This window comes from Danio rerio, chromosome 19 (genome assembly GCF_049306965.1).
Source record: "Danio rerio strain Tuebingen ecotype United States chromosome 19, GRCz12tu, whole genome shotgun sequence".
NCBI classification, from domain to species: Eukaryota; Metazoa; Chordata; class Actinopteri; order Cypriniformes; family Danionidae; genus Danio; species Danio rerio.
This window is the reverse complement of record NC_133194.1, coordinates 2,632,038-2,647,885: the sequence shown is the minus strand read 5'-3', so window position 1 is coordinate 2,647,885 and position 15,848 is coordinate 2,632,038. Positions and strand designations below refer to the sequence as shown.

The following is a 15,848-nucleotide window of genomic DNA, read 5'->3' as shown; positions in this document are numbered from 1 at the left end:
GTCCCACTGCCGGCTGCTAATTACTGATTTGTAAGCAGTTCTGCTTCGGCTTTCCAAGCTCCGAGCACTGGAAAGTCGTAAAAGAGAAAGACAGAAGAAAAAAAGTTAATCGTTCTAACAGCCTGAAGCCGCTCGCACAACACGGATCCGTATCTTGGCTTAAATAGACGGATTGAATAATATCAAAGGGTCATTGACATCCATGAAATATTTTTACAGCTTTTTTCAAAGGGAAATTTATTGGCCTGTTGGCACCTCTGTTTTTTTACTCACATAATTTGACGCTTAGATTTCCCTAGATGAGTCCAAAATGTTTTGTTTACCAAACCCATAACTTGGGTATTATTTTAAAACATATTAATTGCTAATAGATCATGTTTTGCTAAAGAAAATATACTACCAGTCAAAAGTTTGATTTAATAAAAGGTCTCTTACAGAAGTATCCCCAAGACTTAATAGACACCAATAATAATATTATAATTTTTAATAATAATAATTTCTTCTCTTACAATATTTTAAAAATGTGACCCTCATTCACAAAACCAGTCATGTCATATCTTTTTATTTTAAATTGGGATTTAAACATCACATAAAAGCTGAATTAAAATAAGATTTCTATTAATGTTTGTTAATATAGGACAATATTGGCTGAGATACAACTAAATATCGGGAAACTGAAGATTAAAGGAACTCTTAATATTGAGAAAATCATCTTTAAACTCCCCCTACTTTTAAAGTTTTGGGCTTTACAATGAACATTACTAATTAAAAATTGAGTTTTAAAATATTTACAGAAGGAAATTTACAATATTACAATGGTTTGAGAAGCACTTTAGCATCGAGACCAGCAGCATGTAAGTACATTTAGCCTTGTTTTCAGCTGTTTGTGTTTGGTTCTAGCACAGGTAGACTTGTTTTCAGCTGTTTGTGTTTGGTTCTAGGACACTTAGACTTGTTTTCAGCTGTTTGTGTTTGGTTCTAAGACACTTAGACTTGTTTTCAGCTGTTTGTGATTGGTTCTAGGACATTTAGACTTGTTTTCAGTTGTTGTGTTTGGTTCTAGGACACTTAGACTTGTTTTCAGCTGTTTGTGATTGTTCTAAGACACTTAGTTTTGTTTTCAGCTGTTTGTGTTTGGTTCTAGGACACTTAGACTTGTTTTCAGTTGTTGTTTTTGGTTCTAAGACACTTAGACTTGTTTTCAGTTGTTGTGTTTGGTTCTAGGACACTTAGACTTGTTTTCAGCTGTTTGTGTTTGGTTCTAGGACACTTAGACTTGTTTTCAGTTGTTGTGTTTGGTTCTAAGACACTTAGACTTGTTTTCAGCTGTTTGTGATTGGTTCTAGGACATTTAGACTAGTATTCAGTTGTTGTGTTTGGTTCTAGGACACTTAGACTTGTTTTCAGCTGTTTGTGTTTGGTTCTAGGACACTTAGACTTGTTTTCAGCTGTTTGTGTTTGGTTCTAGGACACTTAGACTTGTTTTCAGCTGTTTGTGATTGTTCTAAGACACTTAGTTTTGTTTTCAGCTGTTTGGGTTTGGTTCTAGGACACTTAGACTTGTTTTCAGCTGTTTGTGTTTGGTTCTAGGACACTTAAACTTGTTTTCAGTTGTCTGTGTGTGGTCCTAGAAAGTTTACTCACTGTTTCCTTGGTTACTGTAAGAGCTTGTGTGGGGCAACCATTACTGCATCCAAAATGGTGGAAAGCCTTGGAGTAACGATTGATGACCTTCTAAACTTCTCTTACCACATTTCTAGAACTGCTCGATCTTGCAGATTCACACTCTACAACATCAGAAAGGTCCGACCCTTCCTATCTGAACATGCAGCTCAACTCCTTGTTCAAGCTCTTGTTCTCTCCAGACTGGACTATTTCTACTCTCTACTAGCTGGGCTTCCAGCTAACTCTATCAAACCTCTTCAGCTGCGAGTGGTCTTTAATGAACCTAAAAGAGCACATGTCACTCTGCTGCTCATTCATTTGCACTGGCTGCCAGTTGCTGATCGCATTAAATTTAAAGCTCTGATGTTTGCTTACAAAGCGACTTCTGGCTTTGCTTCTTCTTATCTGCTCTCACTTCTGCAGATGTATGTGCCCTCCAGAAACTTGCATTCTGTGAATGAACGTCGCCTCGTGGTTCCATCCCAAAGAGGGAAGAAATCACTTTCCCGAACTCTCGCGTTCAATCTGCCCAGTTGGTGGAATGAACTCCCTAACTGCATCAGAACGGCAGAGTCACTCGCTGTCTTCAAGAAACCACTAAAAACTCAACTATTTAGCCTCCACTTTCCTTACTAATCTGCAATTGGCTCTTTGGCTCCACCGCTAACTGTACTACAAAAAGAATAATAATAATAAAAAAAAGAAAATTACTAATGTTTTGCTTCTTGCACTTTACAGACCTGAAACTTGCCTACAGCACTTATTCATTGTTGCTCTTATAGTTGTGTAAATTGCTTCCTTGTCCTCATTTGTAAGTCGATTTGGATAAAAGCGTCTGCTAAATGACTAAATGTAAATGTTTTTGACTAACTAACATTTTTACCCATTCAGTTTATATATTTTTAAATATACCAGTATAATATAAGACAAATATTGTGGTCCAGGGTCACAGATGTAATTTAATACTGTGCACATTTAAACCATCATTACTTCAGTCTTCAATGTAAAGTGATCCTCCGGTAATTTGTAAAGTGCTTGTATTATGTAATTAATAGTGCAGTTTAGCTCCCTGTAGGTCATGGAGATCTTATCTGGTCTCTCATTGGGACAGCTTGAGTGTCGTGACTCTGAAATCATCTCTAAGGAAGTGTGTCAGTGTTGATGGCAGTTCACAAGAGGGCGTAAATGTGCTGTAGCGCAGGCATGTGAATGCTCTCTCAGAGAAAAGTGCCGGATTCATGTCCACTTAATGGTGTTCAGCACTTTCAGAGCATAACATTATTCTATTGACCTTATTTTTTGTAAGGTAAGAGCGGGTGCAGCCATTGCAATCTTACCGGATCAGACTTTAGGTCTCATTTACTTCCATGGATTTTTAGATTTAGCTTCCATCTTTAGCTTCAATTGATGTTTTTGTTCATGTCGGTGTTTTCTAATTATATCATTTTTATTTGACTTATTATACTTAATTGTAGACTGGTTATTTTGAGCATTTGCTAGGTCACCATTTGCTATTCCTAGTAATTTTCCTAATAAATAAATCAGAGTCCTAAAACAATTACAGAAAAGAGCTTACTTCAACATTGCAGAAAAAGGTGAATCATTTCTTTTCGTTTACAAAAAAAAGCCTTTATTTTAAGGGTTATATAACACAGAAATTAACTCGGATACTTCTGCAAGCATGTGCAACAAGATTTGAATATGCAGTAAGACATGAATCAGTTTAGTTTTTTACCAAATGGCCAAACTAATTTTTACTTTATTTTATTTTATTTACTCTTTGTTATACTGAAATTCTTGTCACTTTCGCAAAAATACTCTGTGGGTGAAATTGCCAGCCTGATCTCATAAAGAAACGTAACTATTTTATGTATTGTCAGTTTAGTGGCTAAATTGTACAAAAGACTTCAGTCGTGCGAAAATGTATGAGTTTTATAAGGTGTATGGCACCAAACCCACCCCTAAACCCAACTCTTGAGCAAATCATACTAAAATGTGCAAATATCATTCATTCATTCATTTTCTTGTCGGCTTAGTCCTTTTTTTAATCTGGGTTCGCCACAGCGGAATGAGCCGCCAACTTATCCAGCGTGTTTTTACACAGCGGATGCCCTTCCAGCCACAACCCATCTGTTTATCTGTGTATAGGAAGTGCTCAGAGTCATTTACACGGCTACTAAACATCAGTTAGGTAACACACGTAAAATGAATGTCATAAAATAAACATTGTTTATCAACATTAGATGTAACATCAATCTCTAATGTACATAACTGATAGGGAAACAACTAAAAAGATCCATAGTCATGTCAACAAAAAGCATAAAAAGTGATGTGCTGTGCAGGGAATTCTGGGAAAGTCAATATGGTTATTCTCCGTATATTTTAAGGAAACGTACTGTTAACCAGGCTACAGATTTTTACCGTTAAAATCACAACCATTTTTTACAGTGTGGTAGATGTAGTACATCCAAATTCCATTCATGCCACTCACATTCAAGAACATACTTTTCCAACGACCGTATAGTCATTTATTTATTTATTGAATCATTTATTCATTTCCTTGTCGGCTTAGTCTCTTTATTAATCCGGGGTCGCCACAGCTGAATGAACCGCCAACTTATCCAGCACATTTTTACGCAGTTGATGCAACCCATCTCTGGGAAACATACACACACACACATACATACACTCATACACTACAGACAATTTAGCTTACCCAGTTCACCTGTACCACATGTCTTTGGACTGTGGGGGAAACCGGAGCACCCGGAGAAAACCCACGCGAATGCAGGGAGAACATGCAAACTCCACACAGAAACGCCAACTGAGCCGAGGTTCGAACCAGCGACCTTCTTACTGTCAGGCGACAGCACTACCTACTGCGCCACTGCTTCGCCCCCGTATAGTAAGTTCAAATTCAAATGTAGTACCTACTCTGAGCTTGTTCAAACTACTTATTTAAGATGAGCAGAAACAACACAATTCTTAAGATTTTCTTGGGAACAACTTAATTGTTTCATGCACAATCCAGTTAAATTTGTTAGCTAACTTAATACATTTCCATTGGGACAACATGACTGAATTGTGTGCATTTTTGACAGTGTTGTCAATATTAGTCGAATGAACTATAATTACTGAACTATTTGCTGTAGGAAACTTCATGTGAGTTCTGTAGGAAAAGTCCTCTTCGGGTTAACTTGAGGAAATGTTGAAGGAATTTGCTTTTGTTTTTCTTTTTTATTAAAATCTCCCATATTCTGACATCCAGCATGGTTTTGTTTGGTTTTCATGACTCTCTGGTCAGTTGTGGTCTCTTGGGGGTTTCTGCGGCAGTGACACAGGAGCATTACCTGACTTTTCTGCCATCAGCCCACCCTGGTGTGTGTGCGTGTCATAGACGTCTCACACACTTCCCACTGGTGTGAAAACCACTGTGTCATTTCAAAATAAGCCTAAATATAACGTTACAGCAATATCATCCTGCTGTATACCACAGTCACTCTTGAGTGATGATGACGACACAAATAAACAGCCTCTCCTGCTGCTGGAGAGCACCGTGACTGGCCTATATCTTGTTTAAAGGTGGCTTTTTTTTCTATGCAGCATTTGTTGACGTTCTTCTTCTTTTCCAATGCAGTTTTAATGCATGTTTTTCTCCACAAATGGGCCTGACCACAGCTTTTAGAGGCCTGTCTCGGTCTCCTGTACCTCTGCCAACTCGACTAGATTAATTAGAGCTTCTAATCTGCAGGAATTCAATGGTTTTAAACATGTCTAGACAAAGCTTAATTGTGTCACGAGCTCCATATAGCGCTGATGCACAGCTTTTTAATGCTTTAGCTAGGTTTTACTAGCTTTATAAGATGTCAAAAATGTAAGTGGTTTGCTGTGATTATAGAGGGGTTGCCAGGGTGTTGCTATGCAGTTGTCAAGGTGTTCTGAGTGGGTTCATGCTAAATTGTATTTCTCTATGGCAGGGGTTTTCATAGTGTGAGGCGCGCCTCCCCTGGGGGGCGCCAAAGCATGTCAGGGGAGGCGTGGGAAAAAATATTATATAATAAAAATTAAGTTTAATTATTATATGTATTTTTTATTATTTTTAAACGTTTTATTTAAACAAAGCTAAAAAAAAATAATAAGAATATAAAAAAAAATAAGAAATATAAGAAAATCTTTTTTACCCAGAAGGCCATAGCTGTGAATTCGCTTCTGTTTGGCAAGCCCGCCAATACAGTTATATGCCTACTAATACAATGGATCGGTTTCTGAGACCCCCCGATTCAAAGCCTTCTAGTTCAGGGCTTAAACCCAAAAGACGACGATATGATGATCAGTATTTGAGTTTAGGATTAACGTGGACAGGACCAGCTGATGAACCACGACCTTTATGTGTGGTTTGTCAAGATATTTTGGCTAATGACAGCACGAGACCAGCTAAACTTCGACTGTTTTGACTGGGATGGACAGTTCTTGGATCTGTTCTGTTCATATTGAACCATCATCCTAGTTTTAAAAACGTTATATTAAAATACTTTGTTATTACTCTGTAAATAATTGCACTTTCATGCAAATGATGATAAAAGTGAGTTAACAGTCTGACATCTGTCTGTCTTTTACTGTATATATATATATATATATATATATATATATATATATATATATATATATATGTATACTGTATACATACTGTATACATACAGTACTGTATACATACATATATATATATATATATACTGTATACATATATACATACATACATACATACATACATATATATATATATGTGTGTGTGTGTGTGTGTGTGTGTGTGTGTGTGTGTGCGTGTGTGTGTGTGTGTGCGTGTGTGTGTGTGTGTGCGTGCGCGTGCGTGCGTGTTTGGGAGGAGGGGGGCGCCAATGGATAAGTTGTGTCAAAAGGGAGGCCCACAGTCCTAGACTTTGAAAAACCCTGCTCTATGGGTACCAAGCCTTCATGGCAAGGTTGCAACACTCTGCAGGTGACTTTTCAGGATCGGAGATGCCCACAGCAATATGGTCACTCCGATTTTATAGGGGCTGCCAAGCTGCTGCTAAGCACTTGCTATGGTGTTTTGAGTGCCAAATTTGATGTATTTCAGTGGTTTCAAGTGTTAATTATATGGTTCAGTGTTTCCATGGGGCCTTAAAAAGTCTTAAAGATCGAAATTTTAGGCTTTATAAAGTCTTAAATTTGCTGTTGTAGGTCTTAAATATTTTTGCACAGGTCTTATTTTACCGATGTCTATGCAACACTACATGTAACGCTCATTTAAATTCTTTTGTTGTTGTTGTTGTTTGGTTTTCGTGGTGTTACAGTTCTTTATTTCCAACCCAGGCTCATTCTGGAAATGTAGCCCCGCGGACGTTTCTGGACACCGCGATTTACGTGGCTGCAGGTACGTATGGCTGCATTTCGTTTTTTCAAACGAACGATACTGGGCGGTTTGACGCCGCTCCTCTTTGCGCTTGCCGGCTGACGGCTCACCTTCATGTGAAGGGCTTTTCCGGGTTTATCCGGCTAGCTCATCGTGTTACGTCGGCGGACTGGAGGCCCTGAGGAGGAGCTGCCTGCGGCAACGACCAGATTCAAGTCCGGGAAAGAGCGGTTCCAGAAATCAGGTAAAACAAAAAGCAGAATCCAAAAATTAAGTGAACGAGTGCATAACAGGGAGAGAATGCAGTGAAATCCAAAAACGCAGTCAAAATCAGACACAGGCTTTTCTTTTTCTAGGCGGCTTTTGTAAATCGACGCTTGGGTTAAGGGAAGGAGGAGGGTGGCTTGGTCGGCTGATTGGCCCTCCAGTCAATCGTTCAGTCAGTCAGTCAGACAGTCAGTCGCTCGACAGCATCCTCCAGCGGTGGCTACGTTTTCAGAATGAGCTTGGCTACTTTATTTCACCAGTCCAAATGTGATTTGTCACCTGTCACACTCATACACTACAGACAATTTAGCCTACCCAATTCACCTGTACCGCATGTGTTTGGACTGTGGGAGAAACCGGAGCACCCGGAAGAAACCCACGCTAATGCAGGAAGAACATGCAAACTCCACACAGAAACGCCAACTGAGCCGAGGATTGAACCATCTATCTATCATTAGTCTCCTGTTTGAATATGCTAAAGCACTTTTATTCTTAAGAATCGCTAGATCGCTGGTTTTTCCACTGTTCTCCATGTCTGTGGGTGTTTTTCTCTGGAGGTGAACAGAAACGCGAGCAGCTCTGGAGGAGTGTAAGATTTATCCGTTCTGCTCGGGAAGGCTGCTCTATCTCTGGAGCAGAACATACGAATTCCTGGGCTCTCTGGGGTCTCTGGGATCTACGGCACTCCTCTCGTGGAGATATACGCCGGTCTGAAGGGTTCCTCAACCTTTCATTCATTAGAGATGATTTACTGTGGCAGTACAAAACACTTGGGAAGTTTCCTTCTGTGTTACTCGCCGTGTAGGAGCAGTGCACTTGGCTTCATGTGTAGCATGTGGAAATATGCGGTTTATATGCAAATATCAGATTGTGCAGACTTGTTATTGTTATAAACACTAATTCATCCTATTTGTTTCTGCAGTGAGATGGAGTTACAGATGTTGCTTAATTTTCCGGATATAAAAGACAGCAGAAAGATCACTACAATTAAAGTGAGTTAAACTTTCCTTTAACGCAAAATTAGTGAGATGTTTATGTATTTTATTGCTGCACTTTTACTTTTGTTGTTGATACTGCTCAACATTAACATAATTAAGTCAAAAGGACAAACTCAGTGTGCTTGTGTGTGACAGTTGTTTGGCTGGCAGACTTGTCTAACACACCTCTGTTTTCTTCATTTCTCTTTCACCCCTGCACTGCGGCCCCCAGACGGAGACGTCACACTGAGAGAGAGGCTCCTGGAGAACCGGCCCCGCACTTTTGCCCAATAAACCAACCTTTCAGCCTCAGTTAAGGATTGAGCTCAGCTGCCGTTAACACCAATATTCAGGTTTGAAATAAAACTCGGTTTGTTTGGACAATATACAGAGAGTGTTCATATCTGAGTACACCCCTCACATATCTATTTTTTTTTGTTGATATTTTCTCTAAAATGCTTTACAATATTATATTTGTGCTAAAACATTAAATTAGCCAAAATCTATGTTAATCATCTATGCACAAATTTATGTTAGGGAAAATGTTAAGATTTAAAAAAAAAAAAAGAAAAAAATTATGAGAAGCAAAGAGTATATATATATATAAAGTTGTTAAAATTTTGCAGTTTGTAGTTTAATTCAATTTGTAATTGAAGTTAAATGTATTACTGAAGTTAAATGTACTTTCTATTTTTAAAGATGTTCGGTGAATAAAATGGTATTTTAATTAATACATCTGTTAAATGAATCATAACAAATGCACCGAAATAATTGACCTATATTCACTGAGAAATGGATAAAAATATCCCTTTTCAAAAAGGGGTGTTACTTTTTTAAAATACAAAATTGGGCACAAACCATTTTATTTTACTTTATTTTATTGTACTTTACTTTTTACTTTATTTTACTTTTACTTTATTTTATTTTATTTTACTTTACTTTATAACATTTTACTTAATGGAATTTTACTTTATTGTTTTACTTTATTTTTATTTTGCTTCACTTTATTTAATTTTAGTTAATTTAATTATACTTTATTCTATTTTATTTTATTTTAATTTATTTTATTTTACTTTATTTTATTTAACTTTGTTAATTTGCTTTACTTTATTTTACTTCATTTTATTTTATTTTGCTTTATTATATTTTACTTTACTATTTATTTTACTTTACTATATTTTACTTTATTCTATTTTATTTTACTTTATTTTATTTAACTTTGTTAATTTGCTTTACTTTATTTTACTTCATTTTATTTTATTTTGCTTTATTATATTGTACTTTACTATTTATTTTACTTTACTATATTTTACTTTATTCTATTTTATTTTACTTTATTTTATTTAACTTTGTTAATTTGCTTTACTTTATTTTACTTCATTTTATTTTATTTTGCTTTATTATATTGTACTTTACTATTTATTTTACTTTACTATATTTTACTTTATTCTATTTTATTTTACTTTATTTTATTTAACTTTGTTAATTTACTTTTACTTTATTTTACTTCATTTTATTTTATTTTGCTTTATTATATTTTACTTTACTATTTATTTTACTTTACTATATTTTACTTTATTCTATTTTATTTTACTTTATTTTATTTTACTTAATTATATTTTACTTTTTTTATTTTACTTTGTTTTCATTTTCCTTGATTTTATTTTATTTTCCTTTATTTTATTTTACTTTTGTGTTATTTTACTTACATTTTTTTTACTTTATTCTATTTTACTTTATTTTATTTTACATTTTTATTTTACTCTCTTTCACTATATTTTATTTTACTTTACCTTATTTCTATTTTACTTTATTTTATTTTACTTTGTTTGATTTTACTTTATTTTTTTACTTGATTTTATTTTACTTAATTTAATTTTACTTTATATTTTTATTTTATTTTATTATTTTCAACAGATCAGCACTCAGTTAGGCCAGTTTAACTTTACTTGTTTGTTTTTTATTTTATTTATATATACATTTTTTTAATAATGCTATGCAGACATAAATGTAGGTGGGACTGGATAAAGCTTTTACAAGACCAGAAAACCACAGAAATTGAGGGTGGACTCATTTTTGACTTGGGTCAGTAACCAGCCACCTAGCAACCAAGAGAACATCATAGCAACAAGCAACAGGCAATAAAACCAAAACACTGCAACCATATAACAATCCTCAAGCAACCTCCAAGAAACCCTAAAAAGTAAAGGTATGAAAAGACATTCGAACATTTAAAAAAAGATGATGTCATAATTCCAAACATTCCAGCGCTGACCCATGCAGGTCGCGACCTCGTGCTGAAGCTGTAGTTTCATACTGTGACTGTAGCGGTTAATGCATTGAGGTGGGTTTGAAATGAAGCTGGAGTGTTCTGTGCCAGTGGTTTGACGTTTCTCCAGCTGGATCGAACAGCACATGTTCTAGCCGTCGGAGTATGTCATCGTTCTGTAGAGAAACAAAGCTGTAATATTATGATGTATTTCTTGAGAAGTGCGTGATTTGTTAGTGTGACGATCAGCATGGGGTGTTTTTGGATCTTGAGTGTGTTCGTAAGTGTTGAATGTTTGTTTTTCTCCAGCTGCGGTTGCGTGTGGCATTGCATGGGATTTTCTGGATGTTTGTGGTGCCTTCAGATATTGCCGGTTTTTTTGTTTATACTGCTGCGGCTGTTTTTATATGAATAATTATATCATGCGTGGAGTGAAGCGGCGCTCGTGGACACAGGCTGTGATTATTTGACGGTTGGCAGACTGGCAGCGAGACACTCCCTGACCTCACAGGACCCATAATGACAGCAGCAGACGCTCAGAGATGCAGGTGCATGTGTGTGTGTGTGTGTGTGTGTGTGTGTGTGTGTGTGTGTGTGTGTGTTGATGGTAATAGCCTCTCCAGACTTTGCCCTGTGCCTCTGTAAAATGAGTCTCTCCACCCTGATTTTGATCTCCGTCTCTCGCCCTGTAACCCCAAACACATCCATCTCATGCATTATCACTAGACACACACACACACACTCACGCACGCACACACCAGGGATCATCAGCATGTGTCAGTTAGTGTAATGATGCTGCCAGTCTCCTCTGAATCTGTTTATAGTCTGTCTACTCTATATATCGTCATCAAAGATTATTGGAGTTTGTTTTTAACTTTAAAATCTACTACACTGTGTGTCAATACTTCTGCTGTTTTTTCTTCTCTTCTTTTTACCCTTCTGTTTATTCTTTATTTTTCTTCTTCTTCCTCATCCTCTTCTTCGTCTTCTTTTTCATTCATTCATTCATTCATTCATTTATTCATTCATTTTTAACATCAATTTATGATTTCATTCATTCCAACATTCATTCATTCATTCATTCAGTTATTCCAGCATCAATTAATAAATTCATTCATTCCAACATTTTTTCATTCATTTATTTATTTCAACTTTCATTTATTTATTCATTCATTCAGTTATTCCAGCACCAATTAATAAATTCATTCATTCCAACATTTTTTCATTCATTTATTTATTTCAACTTTCATTCATTGCAACATTCATTCATTCATTCATTCAGTTATTCCAACATCAATCAATAAATTCATTCATTACAACATTGATTCATTCATTTATTCATTCCAACATTCATGAATTCATTCATTCATTCATTCATTCATTCATTTAGTTATTCCAACATCAATTAATGAATTAATTCATTCCAACATTCATTCATTCATTCATTCATTTCAACTTTCATTCATTCATTCATTCATTCATTCCAACATTCATCATTCATTACAACTTTCATTAATTACAATCAATCATTCATTCCAGCATTTATTCATTCCAACATGCATTCATTTCAACTTTCATTCATTCATTCATTCATTCCAACATTTATTCATTCCAACATGCATTCATTCCAACTTTCGTTCATTAATTCATTCATTTATTCAAACATTCATTCATTCCAACTTTCATTCCAACTGTCATTCCTTCATTCCAACTTTCATTCATTCATTCCAACATTCATCATTATTCATTCATTCATTCATTCATTCCAACTTTCAGTCCACCTTTCATTCATTCATTTCAACATGCATTCATTCCAATTTTCATTCATTCATTTCAACATTCATTCATTAATTTCAACTTTCATTCATTCATTCCAGCTTTTATTCCAACATTAAATCATTCATTATTTCCTTGAAACATTCATTCATTTATTCCGACTTTCATTCATTCCGACTTTCATTCATTCATTCATTCATTCATTCATTCATTCATTCATTCATTCCAACTTTCATTAATTTATTCCCACATCTATCTGATTCTGTCTGTCTATCTGTCTGTCTGTCTGTCTATCTGACTTAAGTAATTCCAACATTTATTCACTCATTCATTCATTCCAACAATCAGCTAGCATTAGCATACAGAATATCTGTTGAGATGCTTATCAGGAAGTTAGCAGGAAGCTCATATTTTATTGGTCATTTTACACTTTTAATTGTCAAATCAACCTACATTTAAGTACGAATTTACTGATTAATACAGTGAAGTAGATTTTGATTCAATATTTTGACTTGAATTTTATAATCTTATATCAGCTACCAATAAGAATGAAGAATTCTCAGCTTTTTCACACGTTTGACCATGTTTAAAACCATTCTGCATAATTACAATGTTTTCTTATTTATTTTCTGTCTGTGAGTGGAAATATTTAGCGCCGAGCCCAGCATTGACGCTACAGACAGCAGCAAATCCGTTTTATAGTGTTGAATTGTCTTTCATCTTTTAACGGTTGTCTCTGAGGTTCCTGTGCCAAACACAGCTGAAGTCTTTCTCCAGCGCTCTCATAGTCGTCAAACGCTCTGGCCTGAACCGCACCCCGGCCCCCCTTAAAATTTACAACGGAAAAACTTTCCCCTGCACCTCTAATACCTTTTTTTTGGACCTTTTTCCAAAGCCGCTGTTGAAACGCCCGACATTTTAAGTGTTTTCAAAGCAGAAGAAACGAGGGTCACAGGCAGGTTTGGTACACCTGTGTAGGAAGTCAAAGGGAGTCTGGCATGGCCCTTACAGTCTTTCTCAATTGCTTTGGCTCTCAATTTTTTCAAAACAATCAGTTTAGATCGCTAAACAATTAGCATATTGTTCACATCAGATTGGCATTTCTTATTGATTTAAGCAAATTGCAAATGCTTTGGCACATGTGTGCAAACAGCAAACACAGTTGTCTGTAGTTTAGACCAGGGGTTCCCAAACTTTTCAGCATGCGACCCCTAAAATATCAATACCAGTGACTCGCGACCCCCAATATCCCCTGAGGTGGTTATAAATACAGAAAACTTGCATGCAATGGCGCACACACACACCAATAGACCAAAGTCTATTCTTCGTTTAATTTTTTTAATGTATTTCAGTGCTGTAAATGGGCCAGAAAGTTTAACCTGGTGTTATAAAATCAATCTGCTGCATCTGACGCTATTGCTGTGTCTTTAATATAATGTATTTACCCCAGGGGTCGCAATCCAATAGAACAAGTAAATAAGCTACTATAGTAACTATAAACGGCTGTTTTTTTCTCTTCAGTTGGTTATGGATAAAATATGGTAATTCTTATGGTCTAATAATAATAAGTAGATTTTTGGAAATCACCAGGCGACGCCCCTTCATTGTTCCGCGACCCCTCAAGGGGTCTCGACCCCCACTTTGAGAACCACTGGTTTAGACAAAAGCTAATGGCATTTGGTTGTTGGTTAAGGCGATTCTTATTTAAACTGTCAAACTCTTCACATCTTCTCATTCATTTTTTATGATGTAAGCCATCACATTCAAAACAATTTATTCAATTATCAAAGATTTGAATACGCAAATGTTTATACCATAAATATCTGATTTTGACATTGTTGTTTGAAATGTTTGCTAAATTGGTAAATGGCCTATAATTCAATTTGCATCATTTATTATATATATTTATATATATATATATATATATATATATATATATATATATATATATATATATATATATATATATATATATATATATATGTATATATATATATATATATGTATATATATATATATATATGTATATATGTATATATATATATATATGTATATATATATATATATATATATATATATATATATATATATATATATATATATATATATATGTATATATATATATATATATATATATATATGTATATATATATATATATATGTATATATATATATATATATATATATATATATATATATATATATATATATAYATATATATATATATATATATATATATATATTTTATATATATATATATATATATATATATATATATATATATATATATATATATATTTTTTTTTTTTTTTTTTTTTTTTTTTTTTTTTTTTTTGGAGAATGGAGAACTTCCACAATCCTGAACTGCAGCATCATGATTGTGGAAGAGCAACTGGAAGACTTGTAAGCTCTGACAAGGCCAACAAGAGTGACAGGATGTCCACCAAGAACTTTTTTCTTCATGCAGCACTGAAAAAAAATAATTCAAAGATGAGTCATTGGATTTACTCATTTTTTTTTTTACGTTAAGTGGTTGTAAATAATTTATTTGGGCTGAATTTAAACAAACAAATTAAGCTGAACATTATCAAATTTAATTTGTTTGTTTAAATTCATCACAAATAATCTGTTTGCAACAGTTCTGCATGCAATACTTTTTTTCAGTGTGGATGCTATTTAGTAGTATTTTTGTGGGGTATTTATGGTATCATAAGAAATATAAAATCTACAATAATTGGACCAGCAAGATTGCACTTTACATATCATACATTCATACATAAATAAATGTACTTTATAAATACCAATGTTCATATATTTTTTGTATGTACTCATGTACTGGAGGCCAGCTGGTAAGTGCAGTGCAGGTAAACCTCACTCCTCTGACCTCGTAAGGTGCCATGGTCTTTAGCCTCATTGGTAGAGCAACCGACTCCCATGCGGACGGTCGCAGGTTTGACACCAGCTTTGAGTGGGCTGGGTGGTGTAGGACTGGTGGGGTTACACTTATTGATTCATTTTTCTTCAGCTTGGTCACTTATTTATCAGCGGTTACCACAGCGGAATGAACCGCCAACTATGTTTTACGCAGAAGATGCCCTTCCAGCCGCAACCCAGTACTGGGAAACACCCATACACTCTCACATTCACACACACACACTCATACACTACGGCCAATTTTGTTTACCTGCTATTCCACTATAGCGCATGTGTTTGGACAGTGGGGAAAACTGGAGCACACGGAGGAAACCCACGCCAACACGAGGAGAACATGCAAACTTCACACAGAAATGCCAACTGACCCAGCCTTCTTGCTGTGAGGTGGCTGTGCTAACCATTGAGCCATCATGCTGCATTTTTCTATGTCAGGGGTGCCCAAACTCGGTCCTGGAGGGTTGGTGTCCTGCAAAGATTAGTTCCAACCCCAATCAGACACACCTGGGCTGTTTCTCAATAATCAGCGGACTTGCGTCCTCGTGTTCTTGTGCAACATCATCATCAGCTG

At 35.3% G+C, this 15,848-nt stretch overlaps 1 long non-coding RNA gene across 1 annotated transcript in view; it reads left to right on the top strand.

Annotated features, from left to right (window-relative positions):
• The first annotated feature begins 8,134 nt into the window (after window positions 1-8,134).
• The window catches only part of LOC137488429 (uncharacterized), a 29,358-nt gene continuing 21,644 nt past the window's right edge, over window positions 8,135-15,848 (top strand). Inside the window, exons 1-2 of the long non-coding RNA XR_011007456.2 lie at window positions 8,135-8,316; window positions 8,534-8,654. This is a non-coding gene — a long non-coding RNA (uncharacterized lncRNA). The remainder of the gene's footprint in view (window positions 8,317-8,533; window positions 8,655-15,848) is intronic.